This window comes from Camelus dromedarius, chromosome 15, assembly GCF_036321535.1.
Source record: "Camelus dromedarius isolate mCamDro1 chromosome 15, mCamDro1.pat, whole genome shotgun sequence".
In the NCBI taxonomy this organism is placed as follows: domain Eukaryota; kingdom Metazoa; phylum Chordata; class Mammalia; order Artiodactyla; family Camelidae; genus Camelus; species Camelus dromedarius.
Window position 1 is genome coordinate 4,323,378 of NC_087450.1, and position 18,213 is coordinate 4,341,590.

The 18,213-nt window shown below is 39.8% G+C and overlaps 1 long non-coding RNA gene across 5 annotated transcripts; it reads right to left on the minus strand.

Moving 5' to 3' along the window:
* Window positions 1-1,754: 1,754 nt before the first annotated feature.
* On the minus strand, window positions 1,755-17,944 carry LOC135323026 (uncharacterized). Of its 5 annotated transcripts, none has more exons than XR_010384106.1 (4): window positions 13,406-13,907; window positions 11,206-11,400; window positions 10,145-10,431; window positions 1,755-2,526 (listed from the first exon to the last, which is right to left on the minus strand). It is a non-coding gene; the product is annotated as an uncharacterized LOC135323026 (long non-coding RNA). The 5 variants fall into 5 exon arrangements; XR_010384105.1 differs by lacking the exon at window positions 1,755-2,526 and adding an exon at window positions 7,519-7,587; XR_010384107.1 differs by lacking the exon at window positions 1,755-2,526 and adding an exon at window positions 8,032-8,905.
* Window positions 17,945-18,213: the final 269 nt, after the last annotated feature.

Here is an 18,213-nt window from a genome sequence, read left to right on the forward strand (position 1 = left end):
ACATACAGTCCACTAAGACTGAATCAAGAAGAAACTATCCACTTCAACAAATGGATCACTAGGAATGAAATTGAATTAACAATAAAAAACCTCCCTACAAATAAAAGTCCAGGACTGGACAGCTTCACCGGGGAGTTCTACCACACATACAAAGAAGAACTCATACCAGTCCTTCTCAAACTCTTCCAGAAGTTTGAAAAGAAGGAATATTCCCAAACTCATTCTATGAAGCCACCATTACCCTGATACCAAAACCAGGCAAAGACACCACCAAAAAAGAGAATTACAGACCAATATCACTGATGAACACAGATGAAAAAAGTCCTTACCAAAATACTAGTAAATAAATTCCAACAGCACATAAAAAAGATAATACATCATGCTCAAGTGGGGTTCATCTCAGGGACACAAGGGTGGTTCAACATATGAAAATCAATCAATGTAATAATTCACATCAACAAGAGAAAGGACAAAAACCACATGATCATCTCAATAAATGCAGAAAACTTTTGATAAAATTCAACACCCATTTATGATAAAAATTCTCACCAAAGTGGGTATTGAGGGAACATATCTCAACATCATAAAAGCTATAGATGACAAACCTACAGCCAGCATAGCACTCAACGATGAAAACCCCAAAAGATTCCCACTAAAATCTGGGACAACTCAAGGATGCCCACTATCACCACTCCTATTCAACATAGTCTTGGAAGTCCTGGCCACAGCAATCAGGCAAGTAACAGAAGTAAAAGGGGTCTAAATTGGAAAAGAAGAGGTAAAAGTGTCACTATATGCAGATGACACGACAATATATATAGAAAACCATAAAAGGTCCACACAAAAACTACTAGAGCTGATCGAAGAATTTAGCAAAGTAGCAGGTTACAAGATTAATGTTCAAAAATCAGTTGCATTTCTTTACACAAATGATGAGTCAACAGAAAAAGAAAGTAAAGAAACAATCCCCTTTAAAATAGCACCCAAAGTAATAAAATATCTAGGAATAAATCTAACCACAGACGTGACAGAATTATACACAGAAAACTATAAACCATTGGTGAAGGAAATTAAAGAAGACTTTAAAAAATGGAAAGGTATCCCAAGCTCTTGGATTGCAAGAATCAATATTGTTAAAATGGTCACACTGCTCAAGGCAATCTACAGATTTAATGCAATCCCTACCAAATTATCCTGGACATATTACATAGAACTAGAACAAATCACAATAAAATTTATATGGAACCATCAAAGACATAGAATTTCCAGGGAATAACTTAAGAAAAAAAGAAAGAGGCTGGAAAAATAACTGTCCCAGACTTGAGACAATTCTATAGAGTTACAGTCGTCAAGACAGCATGGTATTAGTACAAAAACAGACATACAGCCAAATGGAACAGAATAGAGAGCCCAGAAATGAGCCCAAATACTTTTGGTCAACTAATATTCAACAAAGGAGGCAAGAATATACAATGGAATAAAGATAGTCTCTTCAGCAAGATAAACATAAGACAAGATACAATAAACCTCCTAGGAGAAAATACAGGCAAAATATCTGACATACATCTCAGAAATCTTCCCCTAGGGCAGTCTACCCAAGCAATAGAAATAAAAGCAAGAATAAACAAATGGGACCTAATGAAACTTACAAGCTTCTGCACAGCAAAGGACACCTTAAGTAAAACAAAAAGACAACCTACAGAATGGGAGAACATTTTTGCAAATGATACTAACAAAGGCTTGATCTCCAGAATATATAAGCAGCTCATATGACTTACTAAGAAACAACCAAATAACCCAATCCAAACATGGGCAGAAGACCAAAACAAGCAATTCTCCAAGGAAGATATACAAATGATCAATGGGCACATGAAAAAATGCTCAATATCACTAATTATCAGAGAAATGCAAATCAAAAGTACAATGAGGTATCACCTCAAACCAGTCAGAATGGCCATCATTCAAAAATCCACAAATGACATATGCTAGAGAGGCTGTGGACAAAGGGAAACCTCCGACACTTCTGGTGGGAATGCAGTTTGGTGCAGCCACTGTGGAAACAGTATTGAGTTTCCTCAAAAGACTAGGAATAGAATTGCCATATGACACAGGAATCCCACTCCTGTGCATATATCCTGAAGGAACCCTACTTCAGGATGACAGCTGCACCCCAATATACATAGCAGCACTATTTACAATAGCCAAGACATGGAGATAGCCTAAATGTCCATCAACGGATGACTGGCTAAAGAAGTGGTATATTTATACAATGGAAAACCACTCGGCTATAAAAACTGACAATATAGGGCCATTTGCAGCAACGTGGATGCTCCTGGAGAATGTCATTCTAAGTTAAGTAAGCACCGTAACAAGGAATAAAGAGAAGTTACCTCTAAGTACAGTTATTTTGATTAAAATATACATACAGAAAGCAAGTCACCCCCACGACTGCTGCCAGGAGGAGCATCTGAATGTAATAGCCCAGCCCAAGCAAAGTAGATTCCGACCTTCTCTCCGTAGAATTTCCTGTAGAAAGACAGAGGTAGTTTCAGAAGACACACATATTCACTCTGTAGCTTCATCCTCATGTTAATTTCTTTTTTCTTTGTTTTTAAGGTGGGGCATAAATAGGTTTATTTATTTGTTTTTTAAATGGAGGCATTGGGGATTTAACCCAGTACCTCATGCATGCTAGGCATTCACTCTACCACTGAGTTATACCCTCCTTCCATCATACTAATTTCTGATTCTAAATCAAGGGGGCTTTAAGTTTAAACCTCTGACTCAATTCACACTTAAAACATATGCGTTTTCACAGCAGCCCCCAAATTCTACCGTGAAATAAGAAGTATTTTACGTATCATAGAAATACAGATCACTGGTTCACCTGCTGAAGAGAGATAAATGAGAACAGAGCAAAGGAGGGGACGAGGCCGACTCCGGAGCAGATGCAGGGGATCATCACCACTCACTGGACAGTCTGGCACATTCAACAAATCCCACCAAAGATCATTCTTAACAGGCTTGACACAAGTGGACTTCAACTACTGGCTCAGTCATCTGAGTCTGCCTTATCTCGGGAACTTCCCTGGAGCAAATGCATCGTGAACCACAGATAATAAGGAAATGGCTGATAATGATAACAACTGGGAGTGCAATGTCTCTCTGACAAAATATTTATAAAACTCATGTAGGAATGGGAGAGGGCAGGAGGGATGTGGCTGAGTAAGGAACTGCCCTGTATTCTTTGTATCTAGCACGTCGGCTGTTCCTAGGTTTCAAAAACACTTCAATGTTACTCACTTAAGCTGGAGTAGACGGAACAGGCCAGGGAGGCAAGATTAGAAGAAAGGAGGCAGGGCACGAAGCGGTGCCAGGCTGGTCCTGAAAGGGAGACAGACACAGACAGGCAGACACAGAGGGCTTAGGGATGAGGCGGAAAAATGAGGCGGCGGCTCAGGTGTGTTTGCTGCTGCTGCTACTTCCCTCAGCTGGAGCACTGCTGACGCGGCAGTGCTGGGTAAGACCTGTGACTTTCCTCAGCTCTGAGTTCTCTCGGAAGCTTCCGGCTCAGTCTGGAGCTGAGATGAGCTCCGAGGGCTTAGCCTAGGGGGGACTCAGCTCTGAGAACAGCCTGGAGTCCTGAGAAACTTCACGCAGGAACCCCTAGGGCTGGACCAGCGCTCACAGGGCTGCTGTGAGACCAGCTCCATCGTCAGAGACCTGGGCGTGGACTATTCCATGGGGAAAATGGCTGAGCCCGATGCCAAATCAGATAGGAGGGACAAAGTGTGTTCATTCTCATGTGACTGGTCTTTGTGGCCTGGCTCACAGATGGCAGGCTCAGGATGGTGTCTGGCAGAGAAAACCCTGGCAATGGGTTTGAGATGTCTTGGACTCTTTCTTGTTAAGCTTTTTGTAATACATTCTTATCAACTATCCATCCTGAAAATGCCACATTCAAAACTGAAAGAATGTTAGAAGTTGCTTGCTCCAACTGGCCAATGGTAAACACACCCTGCTACAGTTAGAGAGCTGGTCAGGCAGCCTCTGCCTGCATATTTACAATGACGGAGAGTTCATTACTTCCAAAGGTTACATGTCGGCAAGAATGTCAGAAAGAATTTTTGAACCTTAAACAGATGTCTGCCCCCTAGTCCTTGCTGAAAGGCTAGAAATAATGAGAATCCCTTCAAATGTAGTTTTGTCTGATTGTTATCTCTCTCTGTCAAAAACACCCCAATTCTTAACATCAATTTTTGAAAATTCAGCTTTGATTTCTTTTTATCAAACTTATACCATACATTCATTAAAGAGTCAAACAGTTCTCGAACACCGATTGTAAAAAGGAGCAGTTCCCAACAACCACCCCATTTCCTGGTCAGAAGCAACAATGTTCAGCTCCTACTGCTGACTCTTGGAATAAAAACTCCCTATTTCTGACTAATATCCTTGTAACACAGCCTACTGACTTTTTCAGCTTTATGTATCACCTATTTAACTTTCTATTTTGGAAAATGAATATTAAGCTCTCTTTCAAACCACATCTCCTCTACACATCCAAACCTTCATTCTTCCAACCTTTTGATACAAATACATTATAATTTTGATCAGCTCAGTATCCTTGCTTTACATTATTAGGACTCTGTACAGACTGTTCACAGCTGTAGCAAGTTGTCTGCTAGGCTTACTTTTTTATTCCCTACTTTGTTTTTCCTGGAGTTAATAATTGTCTTGGTGGTTCATAGCTTAGATTTCTCTGCGCTTAACAATTCAACCACATACCTTCTCCTAATGAATAACTTTCTCAATACTTTCCAATTCATTGTCTACAAATTTCATCTCCTTGAATAAATCTCTTCAGATCTCCTTCAACCTGGATTAACGACATGCTAGTCTTGTCACAGAGCTCAAGGGGCCACTAGTGGGAAGCAACAAGGGAATACATGGACCAGGAGAAGGGAACAGATCAACATAATTTCCTTCACAAAACATACTTAAAATAGTGGGAAAATTGTTTTCTTTACAAACACAAAGACACACACCAACCCCAAAATCCCATAAAGAATGATTAAATAGCCATCAAACCCATTGCCCTGCCATCAAATTCTGTATAACATAAAACAAAAATAACAGAAGGAATATATCATATAAATATGAATCTCAAGGGGGATGGGGTACACTCAGTGGCAGAGTGTGTGCTCAGCAAGCATAAGGTCCTAGATTCAATCTTCAGTACCTCTATTAGAAAAAAAACATTAGAAACAATAGAAAAATGTATCAACTTTAAATATTTACAAATATATAAACTTCCTCTTTTAAAACTGTTCTACAGGATAATCCGGGTTAATGAGAAAGTGCCTCTTCATGACTGTGATCCTGCTGATAATTGTGGGAGGAAATTAGAGTATGACCACATGAAATAAAATCCCTTATGAAATAATGATCCCGGGTGACAATCATTATTGGCTGCTGTCATCACAAAAAAGAGAGTCAACTGGACATTATGTACCTTATGACAGGAGTACAAAACTTCATATAACAAATATTCTTGCACAAATTTGAACCTCGTTCAGATCAAGCTTTTAGGGGAGGATCAAATCACTTAGCTAAAGCCAATACATAGGATGGAGAAATAAGTCTAACCACAGGGGAGAATGAAATCAACCAAACAGGAAATAGAGAAATCCCTCAGCAATTTCAAGGAAAATGAGAAACAGGAAAATTATAGATTAGAACCCACTTGAGAGATATGCTAGCTGCAATGTGTGAACTTAGTCTGGATACTGATTTCAACCCCAAAACTGCTTAAAAGTGTATTTTTGTGACAATCAGGGAATTATTTTGTAACTCTAAAAAAAATGAATATTCCAATTGTATTTGAAAGAGACCTTGTCATTTCACTAATGAAAGGTTAAGCTACGTAGGATTGCCTTCAAAATGATCCCGAAGTGGGGGAGGGGAAGAGGTGGAGATGAAAGTTGCAACAACAGTGACTCTGAGTTGATAATTCTGGAGATGGGTGACTGATACAGACAGGCTGGCTGTGCTGTTCTCTCTACTTCTGTACGTGTTTGAATCTTTCCATAAAATGTGAAACAAACAAAAAGACTTCAGTGATTTAAAACCCTCACTTGGAAGGTTAAGAGGTTTGCCCAAGTAGGTGGGCATCTGAATGGGGCACTGAGATTAGGAAGATCAGGCACCTGGCTCCAGGCCGACCTGGGGCTACCTTGACCCTTCTCTTCTCCTCACCATCCACAGCCAGCCCATAACTGTATCCTGTCAGCTCCACTCCCCAAACGCATTCTCCCTGGCTCCCACCATCTCTCATCTGGCCCACTCCAAGAGCCTCCGACCAGGCCTCCCTGCTTCCTGGGTCCCTGCAATTCATTCTCCACATTATCTTTGCAAATTGTGAGAGAAAATTACCCTAGTGTTTAAACTATCATGACTGCTTCTCACTGCACTTAGAGTCTACACTACTTTCCGTGCTCCTGATGCCCTTCTAAACCTCGCGTCTCATCACTCTCACCAGCGTTGGCTCCAGTATCTCCTCAAACCTGCTGAGCACATTTGTGCCTCGGGGCAATGGACAAGCTGCCTCTATTCCTGGGGTGACTTATCCCAGATCCTCAAAGACCAGCCTCCTTATCACCATCTCAGCTCACATGTAACCTTCTCAAAGATAGCTTTCTTGACTCCATTTCCCCCAAGTCTCCCATCTCAGCACTGTATTATTTCCTTCATTTCAATCTGAAATTGTTTCCTTATTAGCCCGATTATTTTTGTTTGCTCAGTTGTCCTTGGCCTCCCTCCTCCCAGCAGCCTTGCACAAACAGCATAAGCTCCCGGGGAGCAGCCGGCGCTGATGCTCTGAGAATACACATGCTGAGCACGACATTACAGTCACGTGGTGTAGTGAAACGGTGTCGAACAGCAGATAGAGCTAAGCAGTGAGAATACTTCTCTTATTTTATAATTTAAGTGAAACCTAACATTTACTCCTGTTTAATGAAGAATTTGGTAGGTCTTTGTTCCCAGTTCCTGGACGGCAACCCCTAAAGCCTTGAAATTTCCCAAGATAGGAGTGTCTTTACTATTCATGGTGGACCCTTGGATGGCTTGTGTTCATGAGATAACTCAGGATGGGGACTGGCCAGCCAGAGACACCAACCATGTGATTAGAGGAGTGGGGCTTTGAGCTTTGTGACAAGTGACTGACCATCAGGAGAGGTAGGGGCTCAAATGTTAGGGCTTTGACTTACAGTTAGTGTTTGGGGTACCCATGTCAGTAGTGACCCAATAAATCATGTCTTTGTAATAAAGTCTCCAGTAAAAACTTGGGGCAACAAAGCTCAGAGCTCCTGTGAGCTTCCTGGTTGGTAACACTCTTGGAGGACTGTCACACTCAGAAGCCATGAGGGCAACCCTGAGCCCTTCCCACTGGAGTGCTCTCCACAACAGCTCACCTGATGAGATCTAAGGGCTGCTTCTTGTCTATGCTTCGAGGAGGATCACATTCCCTGTACAGAAGGCCCTGTTCGCTGGGGCAGCTGAGGTCCTCTGATGGAGGCTGAAGTTGCACTGGGAAGCAGAAGCAAACAGGTGAGCGTCACTGTCACCACGTGTTCACATGTTCTGCTAATAAAATGTGGTGCTAACACTTTGTGGTCATTTGTAAATAAGGGGCCCTCCTTTGCCAGAAGGGATGGAGGTACCATATAATTTTTCATAATTCTCACCGAGGATTAATACTAACCCCTTGAGGGTCATTTGCAAACGTGGCTGGAAAGGAACACTTGGATGTTACAGTCCTGGGACCACCGTGGGTACCGGGTGAGGGCCTTGCAGATGCTTAATGTCCTACAACCGGGCCAGTCTTCCACAGCAAAAAAAACTACGCCACCCAAGTGCCCAAACTGCTTCAGTGGAGGCAGCAGCCCCCTCCTTGGACACCCAGAGGAACCTGGACTCTGGCTGTTTAGGGGCAGGGTCAATTCTAAAACCCAGGCTTTTTGTCCCCACAATTCAGTAGTTATTCGGTGACAGCACATGGAATATAAACAATAAAGAAACTTGACATGATGTTATATATTTAGCTTACTCTAGAAACAAAATTTAAATCCAGTCATTCTCCTTCCCACCTGACCTACTTTCCTTTCTCCTGTACTAGAACCAGATTATTACCCACCCAGCCTTAGCATGGGTCCTGACTCCACTTACCTCCCTCCCAAACACCACATGAGATGATTCCTCAGCCTGGATGTGGAACCAGCAATTACAACAGGCTTTAGTGGAAAAGAAATGGTTGTGTGCAGATGCCAACTAAACACTGTAGAATCCTGGTGTCCCACATTAGTAATCATGACAGCTGTTTGCAAGTGTCCCCAAAGTTCATTTCAGACTCTCACTGCTAATTTTGCTGGGATATAAATATAAAACATGTGGACTGCTGGGCTGGACTGCTATGCTGAGTCTCTGATCCAGGAAGCTCAGTGTCTGCTCCCTGCAACCAGCTCCCTGTTCTGTTCATGCATGTGCATCAAGCAGCTGTTTAGTGTCCATTTTAGTATCTTAGACAGTGCATTTCAGTATGGTCTTCATCCACAAATACGTGTACCACACAGTAGTAATGATCAATCTCAGTCTTTGCTTTCTTTTGTCTTAGAGAGTCAGATAAACGGATAGCAAGGTAACAAAGTCATAGAGCGCTATAATATAGTATTTCCTTTATTTCAATGACAGGATTTATTTAAAGAGCTTAGATATAACATCTTTGCATTTATGGCATCATTTAGCGTCTGAAGCTCTTACATTTTACAAACTTCATTTCATGCGAGATGTTGTCAGTTAGAGAAGTGCTTCTGAATTTGAGGGGTTGCTGTCATCTCAGATGGAGTCCCTAAAAAATGTCAAAACTCTGCAGTATTGTCATCATGACAAGAACTCAGACAGATGAAATTTGGAAAGCCCTGTGATTTACTAGTGCACAGACAGAAAATGGTATTTCAGAGGGAAAAAGCCTGAATTACAGAAAATGATAAATGAAATGGTCTAACATGCATTTCCCTTACAAAGAACTAATACTTCTTTGGTTGATAATAACATCTGTCAGTAATTATGAAAAGAGCTGGCAAATGCATAGTACTTACTATTAGCCAGGGCTGTTCTAAAATTCAAACAGATTCATTAATCCCCATAGCATCTCTACGAGGTGGGTACTATTATTATCCCCATTTTATTGATGAGGAACTTGATAAACACAGAGGCTAAATGACTTTTACAAGGTAGACAGAGAGAAACCAGCACAAGTGTTCCAGCCTGAGTCTATGCTCTTGGCCACTTCTACCTTTTTTTTTTTTTTTTTTTTTGGTGGCAGGGAGATAATAAGGTAATTCTGGTGGGGGGTGGGGAGGTAATTAGGGTTATTTGTCTATTTTAGAGGAGGTGTTGGGGGCTGAACCCAGGACTTTATGCGTGCTAAGCATGCGCCCCATCACTTGAGCTGTACCCTCACCTCTCGAGTCTATGCTCTTAGCTGCTAATCCACACTGCCCCACATGGTAACTCTGGGGGAACTACAGTTCATTCATTCACCCACTTGTTAAACTCAGCCTTCCTGGTGCCTGGGATTCAGCAGTGAACAAGACAACATGGTTCCTGCCCTAAATGGGCTTGTCGACTCCTGACATATTATCTTCATTTTACCCAGGAAGTAACAAGGTCAAGAAGACTCACCTTTTCCTGTTAACACCGGAGGATACATGAAGTGCTTTATTTCATTTCTGCCATTTGACTTACACCATGGGAAGGGAAAGCTGCCTTGCAGATCCCGGAGCTCACAAGCCAGTTAATCCTGAATTTTTTTTTAAAACTGTCCCTTACTTGATACTTGATCTGAGAAAGGATGAAGTAAACCTAAATAGATTCTAAGAAAGCGTGTGGTTTATACAGGGTAAATAACCAGCCACTGTTTACTATCCTAACAGGAATCTGTAGGCATATTTTTTTCTTTCTCTTTTTTCATTTTTATGGGCAGCTTTTAAAAACCAAACCAAACCAACAAAACCAAATCACTTATAATTCAACAGCAGGTTCTAAATCACCCCCAAGACAGCAGCTAAACTCGGTTTAGACTTACAGTGAGGCTCCTGGTGGTTGGATTGATGAATGTATCTCTATCCTGAATATAAAAGTCGTTCACGCAGCTCTTCTCAAATAGGGCAATGAAAAACTCTTGTTCCGGTTGTTGATACTTTCATCCACTTGGAGGACTTTCATAAAACAGCTGAAGGTATCAAAGGCTGAGGACACGGTTTTCAGATGATTGGGATTCAGAGGCAATTTTATGTACAGTATCTCAGCGTATGTACAGAGCACCTCCCACAGGGTGTGTACATTTGCAAATACAAGCTTGTCATCCAAAACCTATATTGGGAGAATGAAAACACAAACCAGGAAACTATTTTCACATTTTTAGTACACAGATTTTTCTTACATTGCTGGTAGTTAAAGCACTTGTGCAAACACACACAGATATGACACTGGTAAAAGTGAAGATATAATGAAAATAGATTTGCAAACCATCATATATTTTTGCCTTAAAGTTAATTTCTTTGTTGAAATTACTGAAAAGTTATTTAAAATCCTTACAATTCATTCATAAAATAACCAATGTTTTAGATGAAGAAAAGTAAACTTGTTAACTTTTAGTCCAAATTAGTAACTAAAAATAGAAACACGAAAAAATTCTTTGCAGGGGCATTGTAATGACAATTTTTTAAATTTCTTAAACCTAGGACTATTTACATATCTGTTCAATATAATGTTAAACAGCCATTAAAAGGGATTTAAAAGAATTATATTTATTAATATGGAATATATAATAAAAGGAAAAAGAAAAAAATGTGAAATAATAATTTTCATTTTTGGAAGGGAAAAATATCTACATTTGAACAAAAAAATGTTTAGAAGGATTTTAAGATTCTTTATGTATAACTAAGGTACAGATGATTTTTAATTCCACTGTTTTTAATTCCATTGGATTTTAATTCCAATGTTCTTTCATTTTCAATTTTGGGGGAAATTTTTATAATAAAAAAACTTTAAAATTGTTCTTGCATAAATACATTAATAGATATATTTATGACTACATTCTCTGGCTATTAAAAAAGATCTCCTAGCTTTGGATCTGAAACATACATTCCATAATGCAGATTCTGACTGACTCGCCTCCCAGTCCAGAGCAAAGGCACGGCTAGGGTGACATGTTTCAAATATCATTCCAGGGAACATGCAGGCTCCCAGCCAACGGCTGCAAAGGGACTGACACTGATCTGCTTGCTCCCAGCTGCAGACCATCACAGATGAGTTTAGATTCATAGGCTCAAGTTTTCTCTGTCAAAAGAAATCAGAAAATGTTAGACTTTTACTTTCACCACGGGAACAAGAAGTTGTTTGATTTTCTTTTATTAAAAAAAAAACAACAAACCAATTTGAACCTGAAGAAAAGACATTTGCTCAAAATACCACAGTAGCAATGAAGGTGCTCTGGCTGGCAGGGACTTGTTGGATTCCTGTGAGTGCTGGACTCCTCACATGGAATTCCCTTGGCACTCCAGAAGGCCTGTGGTTGTCCCCATGGGTTTGTGGCCATATGTGGTGCACAAAAGTCTCTGGCTTTGCCACAATTTCAAAGCCTTTTTTGGCTTATGAAAGGCTTTGCACTCAAATGGAGTTTTCTTGAGTCCACTCACTGATGTCATTCACCAGAGTTATAGTCCAGATCTGACATTCTAGACTCTTAAAATCTTGCAGACATTCAAATGGTTCAGGTTTGGATGTGTATTCACCTCTGCAGGCCTGGACCAAATTCCATAAAGCCACCCGGACAAGTTCAGCAAAATGCAAAGACATTTTTCTTTCTGCAAGACTGAAATGTCTGTGAAGCTATAAAAACTTCTGCATCTACAAAAATAGGGAACCAACTCATCAATAACATATCTATCCATAAAGCATGGACATTTGAAAAAATACTGTATTTACTCCTATTAAATTCTATCTGGCTTTTGCCAAATTGTGTCCTAAACTGTAAGGAAAGTATATAAATGTAGAGAATTTTTGACCTTTTAAGAGAAAAAGGAACCCTCCTACTCGGTTGGTGGGAATGTAAATGTTGCAGCCACCATGGAGGACAGTATAGAGTTTCCTTAAAAAACTGAAAATATACTTCCGTGTGATCCAGCAATCCCATTCATGGGTATATGTCTGGAGAAAAATATAATTCAAAAAGACACATGCACCCCAGTGTTCACAGCAGCACTATTTACAATAGCCAACACACTGAAACAACCCAAATGTTCACTGGCAGATGACTGGATAAAGAAGTTGTGGTATATTATATATATATGTATATTTACATATATACACGCATATACACACACATATATACACATGAACACACACACACAATGGAATACTGCTCAGCCATTAAAAAATTAAATAATGTCTTTTGCAATAACATGGATGGACCTACAGGGTATTATGCTAAGTGAAATATGTCAGAGAAAGAAAAACAAATATTCTATTTATTAACTTATATGTATATCTAAAAAATAAAACAAATTAATTACTATAATAAAACAGAAATAGACTCACAGGTACACAGAACAGACTGGTGGTTACCAATGGGGAGAAGGAGGAGAGGGAGGCAGGAAGGGGGTAAGGGATTGAGAGGTAAAAAGTACTATGTATAAAATGGATAGGTTATAGGGCTGTATCATACAGCACAGGGAAATATAGCCATTATTTTATGGTGACATTTAATGGAATATAATATATAAAGATGTTGAGCCTCTGTGTTGTACACCTGAAAATAATATGATGGAAATCAACTACTCAATTATAAAATACTTAATCAAAGTTTTTTTCATATTATTTGCAATAAGTTAGAAGCCACCACTGTCAATAGAAACATAGTGCAAGTCACAATTTTCCAGTAATCCCATTTAGACAATAAAAAGGAACAAGTGTACTTAATTCCAGGAATAATTATATTTATCCCAAAATATCCAATATACTATCATTTCAAAAGTGATTAACACTTTGAAAACTTTTAATAAATATTTTACATTATTATTGTTGTACGAAGTCTTGAAAATCTATTATGTATTTTCCACTTATAGAACATCTCAATTCACAATAGTCACATGTGGCTGGTGGCTACCATACTAGACAGAGCAGATTACACCATTCACACTTCTGATAAATTACCTGCTCTTATTTATTTAAAAAACTTCCAGAAAAGGCTTTAGATATTCCCTATATCTAACAAAGCAACCTTGATGGGTGAGGAATATCTTCATTATAAAGTGAAAAATAAAGGTAAGAGAGCCATGGTTACATGTAAGTTAATGTAACAATTCCTTCTTAATTCATTCAGGACTTTACAATCTTTCTTCATATTCCAAGGATTCACTGTCACTGTGCAATGTTTTTCACTATAATCATCTTTGGAATTGAGAGGCTTCTGATGACCCTGCTTTGTGCATCTGTACATAAAAGAAAATAACAAAACAGAGAAAAAGACCTTATTAAAGATAATTTAGGGGGGTATAGCTCAAGTGAAAGATCATATTCTTAGCATGCACAAGGGCCTGGGTTCAATCCCCAGAACTTCTTATAAAAATAAAATAAATAAAAACATAATTACCACCCCCTGCAAAAAATTAATTAATTACTTTAATTAAAATTTAAAAAAAGATAATTTAGAGAAGCCTTATCAGGCTACAAGAGCTACAATGAATGCCCCTCCCCCATTAATTTAGAAGAAGTTTCACAATATTTCCCAACATAAAGGCTAAAATATAATTTGGAACACTTCCTGATGGTCAGCATCATTTTAACAAAAATGTAGATAATTACTTCCCTGGTGTCAAAGCTCTGTCAGAGATGGGCACAGAAAATTTAGTAAAAATTATTTTGTAACTACCTTTGAAAGAAATGCTGAGAAATGATCTTTTCTGTTGGAAATTAGCCTGCTTTTATATTCTGCAGTAGGCATACGTGTTTAAAAACCAGGCAGGAACTGGATCATATTTTACACATACTTTAGAAACTGATTTGAATTTTGCTCTCTACCTGCAAGGCTATTTCTTAGGTAATAACATAAGCTGGCCACTATACTAAATTTTGTTTCCCTGTTTGCTTAATCCTCACAACTCTGTAAGCTGCTATTATTACACCCATATAACAGACATAGAGCTTGAGACAGAAAATAATTTGGGTAACTTGGTAAATGGTGGAGCTGGGTAATATCGCAGCCAGTCTGACACTCAAGTCCATTCTTCTCACCAATGTCTGATACTGCTGCCTACATTCAGCAATGACTCCTGATTTCATATTTAAGTGTGTCATTTCTAAAAGTGCAAAGCTATATTAGTACTGCTGTGTAAATTATTCTTTTCAGATGTGATTGCCAAAAAAACAAAAACAAATAAAATCAGGGTGCCACTGAGTGGAGGGCGAACTGCATAAGGATGGACACAAGGGGACTTTATGAGGACACAGTTGCACAACTCTAGAAATAGTTAAAATGGCTGACTTGTACAATTATAATATGTGAATTGTATGGCCTGTAAATTACACCTTAATACAGCTATTAAATTAAGAAACTGAGATACCAAATTAAGACTAAAACACATATATATATATCATACATAGTACAACAGGCAAATATCATTATTTACTGCACCATTTTCCTTCATGCAGCTTCCTTTCCTCACCTGTTAATGAAAGGATGATTCATTTTTAAAATAGCCTTTTAATTTATTCAGCAAATAATTTTTGACGGCCTACAATGTACCCAGGACTACTCTAGGCACTTGGAATAGATCAATAAACAAAACAAAAGTCCTGTCCTCACGGAGCTTGGTTGGAGTCTAGCTGGGGTGGGGGGTGGAGATGACAATACACACAACAGAGCAGCAGAGGAGGTGGCATGCTAGGAAAGAGGAACCATGGAAAAAAGTAAAAAGGGCAAAGTAAAGAGAGTTGAGGGTATAGGATGAGGGTGATGTTGTATTAAATACCAGAGCAGGGCACACTGTGAACTGAGGTTAGAATTAAGACTAGGAGGTGAGAAGTCCCAGGAGGACGGAATAACCATCACCAAGGCCAGCGTGACCTCGCATGTTCCAGAATGGGGGCACGGCTGGAGCTGCGGAGAAGGGTCAGTGCAGATCCTGTATGGCCTTGGAGGACATTGTAAGGACTGTGGCTTTTACCCGGAGTGAAATGGGGAGGCACTGCAGAAGGACGACACAATCTAACTTAGGTTTTCAAGGCTCACTTGACTGCGGGGTGAGAATAGTGCAAACGGGTCAGAGATGAAAGGTGGGAAGCTACTGAGAAGGGCTATGCAGGAGGAGAGGACAGTGGCTCAGGGCAGGGAAGCAGCAGTGGAAGCAGGAGCCATGGTGAGAAGTGGCTGGGCTCTGGATATGTTTTAAAGGCAGTGTCAAACCAGATCTATTGACAGAATTCATGTGGTATGTCAGTGAAAGTCAGAATAACTCCAAGATTTTTGACCCAAGCAGCTGGAAGGATTAAGTTTCCACTAACTGAATGGGGGAGGCTGCATAAAGAACCAGTTTGGGGGGTAGGAGGACCAAGAGCTCAGTTTTTACACATGTTGGTTTTAAGATATCAGAGTTCCAAGTGAAGATGCCAAATCAGCAGAATATTATAAGAGTCCAGAGTTTGAGAGAAAAAGTCTAACGGGAGACAGAACTGTGGGAATCATGGGTCACACAGGTGGTACAGGAAGACATGAAACCCAGGTACTCAAACATTAAGATACCCTGGCATTAACCATAGAAGTTATCCTTGAGGGCTTGCCTACTAGGTGAGGATATCAGTCCTATTTCCCGACCACCCGAGTTTTAAAAAGGAACTTACAAATGAATTCGTGCAAGACACTGCCTCCAGTGTGTGGGATCAGAGCTGTAGTCAGAGAATGGGATGGTGCACGCTACTCCCTATGGCACATTGTGTGTGTGTGTGTGTGTGTGTGTGTGTACGCATATTTGTGTGAGCAGGGGGATGAGTTACACCTGTCTTAAGAAAAAGAGGTAGAAATTCTAGAAGCCGAAAGATGAAAGAATATCCAGATCTGGTAGAGGGAACAGGGGAAACACTGTGTACTGTAAGACATATCCCCATAATGCCATTTCCCACCATTCTTTTATCAGGAACACAGTTGGAACCTGGGGAATTATGTAGATACGTGTGATGTACACAAATTTTCTGACTATGTAACACTAAATATCTACATATGTAGCAAGTTAATGATATTTATATCTCCTTCAAGTTTAATAACAAGTTCACAACAGAAGGAAAATAAAATATTGAGGACTGGTAGAATTATCCTTGAAGGCCTTTCAATGCTCAGAATGGAAGCAAAAGCGGCTTCACCCCACAAAGTATGTCATTAAGAGTCAAGAATGTTTTTTATTTGCTTAAGAAATTGAGAGTTACAACTTCCTGCTTTAAAGAGTTAACTTTAAGACAGATACCATACTATAAACAACATCTATACTGGTGCTTTCTTAAAGCTATTTTTAGTTCCTGCTTGTTCTGATGTACTCCAGAAACTCTGCAAAGAAAACCTTCTATTCAAAGGCTTAAAGGAATAAAAAAAGAAATAACACCGCATTCTTTTAAGTGTTCTCTGTACTGAAAGTCATTTGCAAATGCAGCACTCTGCCACATATCTACATTTTTAACAATAAAGACTTTTGTGCAATTTTTCAATTGCTATGTGACTTTGCGTCAGTCTCTCACTCAGAAGCAGAATGGAGTACCAGAAAATGACACATCATGTCTAAAACTACAGATGTGGAATATGAACTTACACCAGGAAACAGCTAAGTGGGAGGGTAAGGTTTACCTTTTAAGTTACCGTAAGTGCAGTTACACTTTCTCCCTGTTTCCCCTGTGAAGTGAAGAACTAGTCTTTTCCAGGAAAGCTCTCATTCTGAGTACTGTTTTCTTTAAAATATTTGGAGATTCTTTTTTAAGGTTCTTTCACTTTTAAGTCTTTCCCCAACTCTACATCCCATAACAAGTGTTAAAATTATCCAATAGCCTATTGTTACAGAATATACTCTACAAAAGCTGAGGTTTCCCAGGGCTTGGATCCCACAACTCTGCTACCAGATAATCCTAAAGCCTTCCTTCCATAACTGACTCTTCTACCAATTCCCAGCTGCGGGCAAATTCGGCTTCTCAGCCCAGTTAACTTTCTAACTCTGCCTACGAACACTCTACTGCCAGTAAGGGAAATCTAAGGGAGCCAACAAAGCCCCTAGTGAGGGTTGCCTCCTTCAAACAATCAAGAGGCCATCACCAAGCAAATATTTAAACCTACTGCAAAACTTCCGAAGACATCTTACAAACAATTTAGTTTATATAGATTCATACTATTTGCTCTGGAATAGTGATTTCCAATGGAGGGAACAAAGGACCACATGACCCAAGCAATTATTTAAAACTGCACATAACTATCCCTTTTCACGTGAGGATTCAGGTAAGCCTGTCTTATAGGTCTAGGTGTAATAGAATGGCAGCACCCCTAGCAGTAGGGTGAAAAGCAGCGAGGTAGACTTTTAGTGAAAGGGAGTGATGTAATAGGACCCACCGCCCACTTACCTCCCACCACAGGACAATCATCTCAGATCGAGAACAAACACTTTGGGAAACAGAGGTTGTTTATGTTTTTATGGTATCTGGTGGAAATAATGCCCTGAGTCACGTGAAGTTGTGGCTGCAAAATTGAACAGGAGACCAGACATTTTCACATTCAGGACACAAATAATCAGCCCCCGAGTGGTCACCATATCTGCTCTCCCCTTTGCCTGTTCACCCCAAAATCTGCAGGACTCTCCTTCTTGCAGTGACACCCACCATTTCTCACAAATTCCTGCCAAGTTCACTTCAGCAGCTGGTGGTGTCAAAGTCAACATTTGTACTGCTCTGAAGTCTCTCCATTACTTTATATCCTTCTATTTTCTCTGTTGTCTTCCTAGCTACCCTTGCATTCAGAAGCTGGTTAACGCACTAACATTGACTCTGTAATCAGTCCAGGATATAGGAAGCAGAGATTCAACTGTAACCAGTCCCAGAATACTTGTCATGCCACTCTAGTGTCCC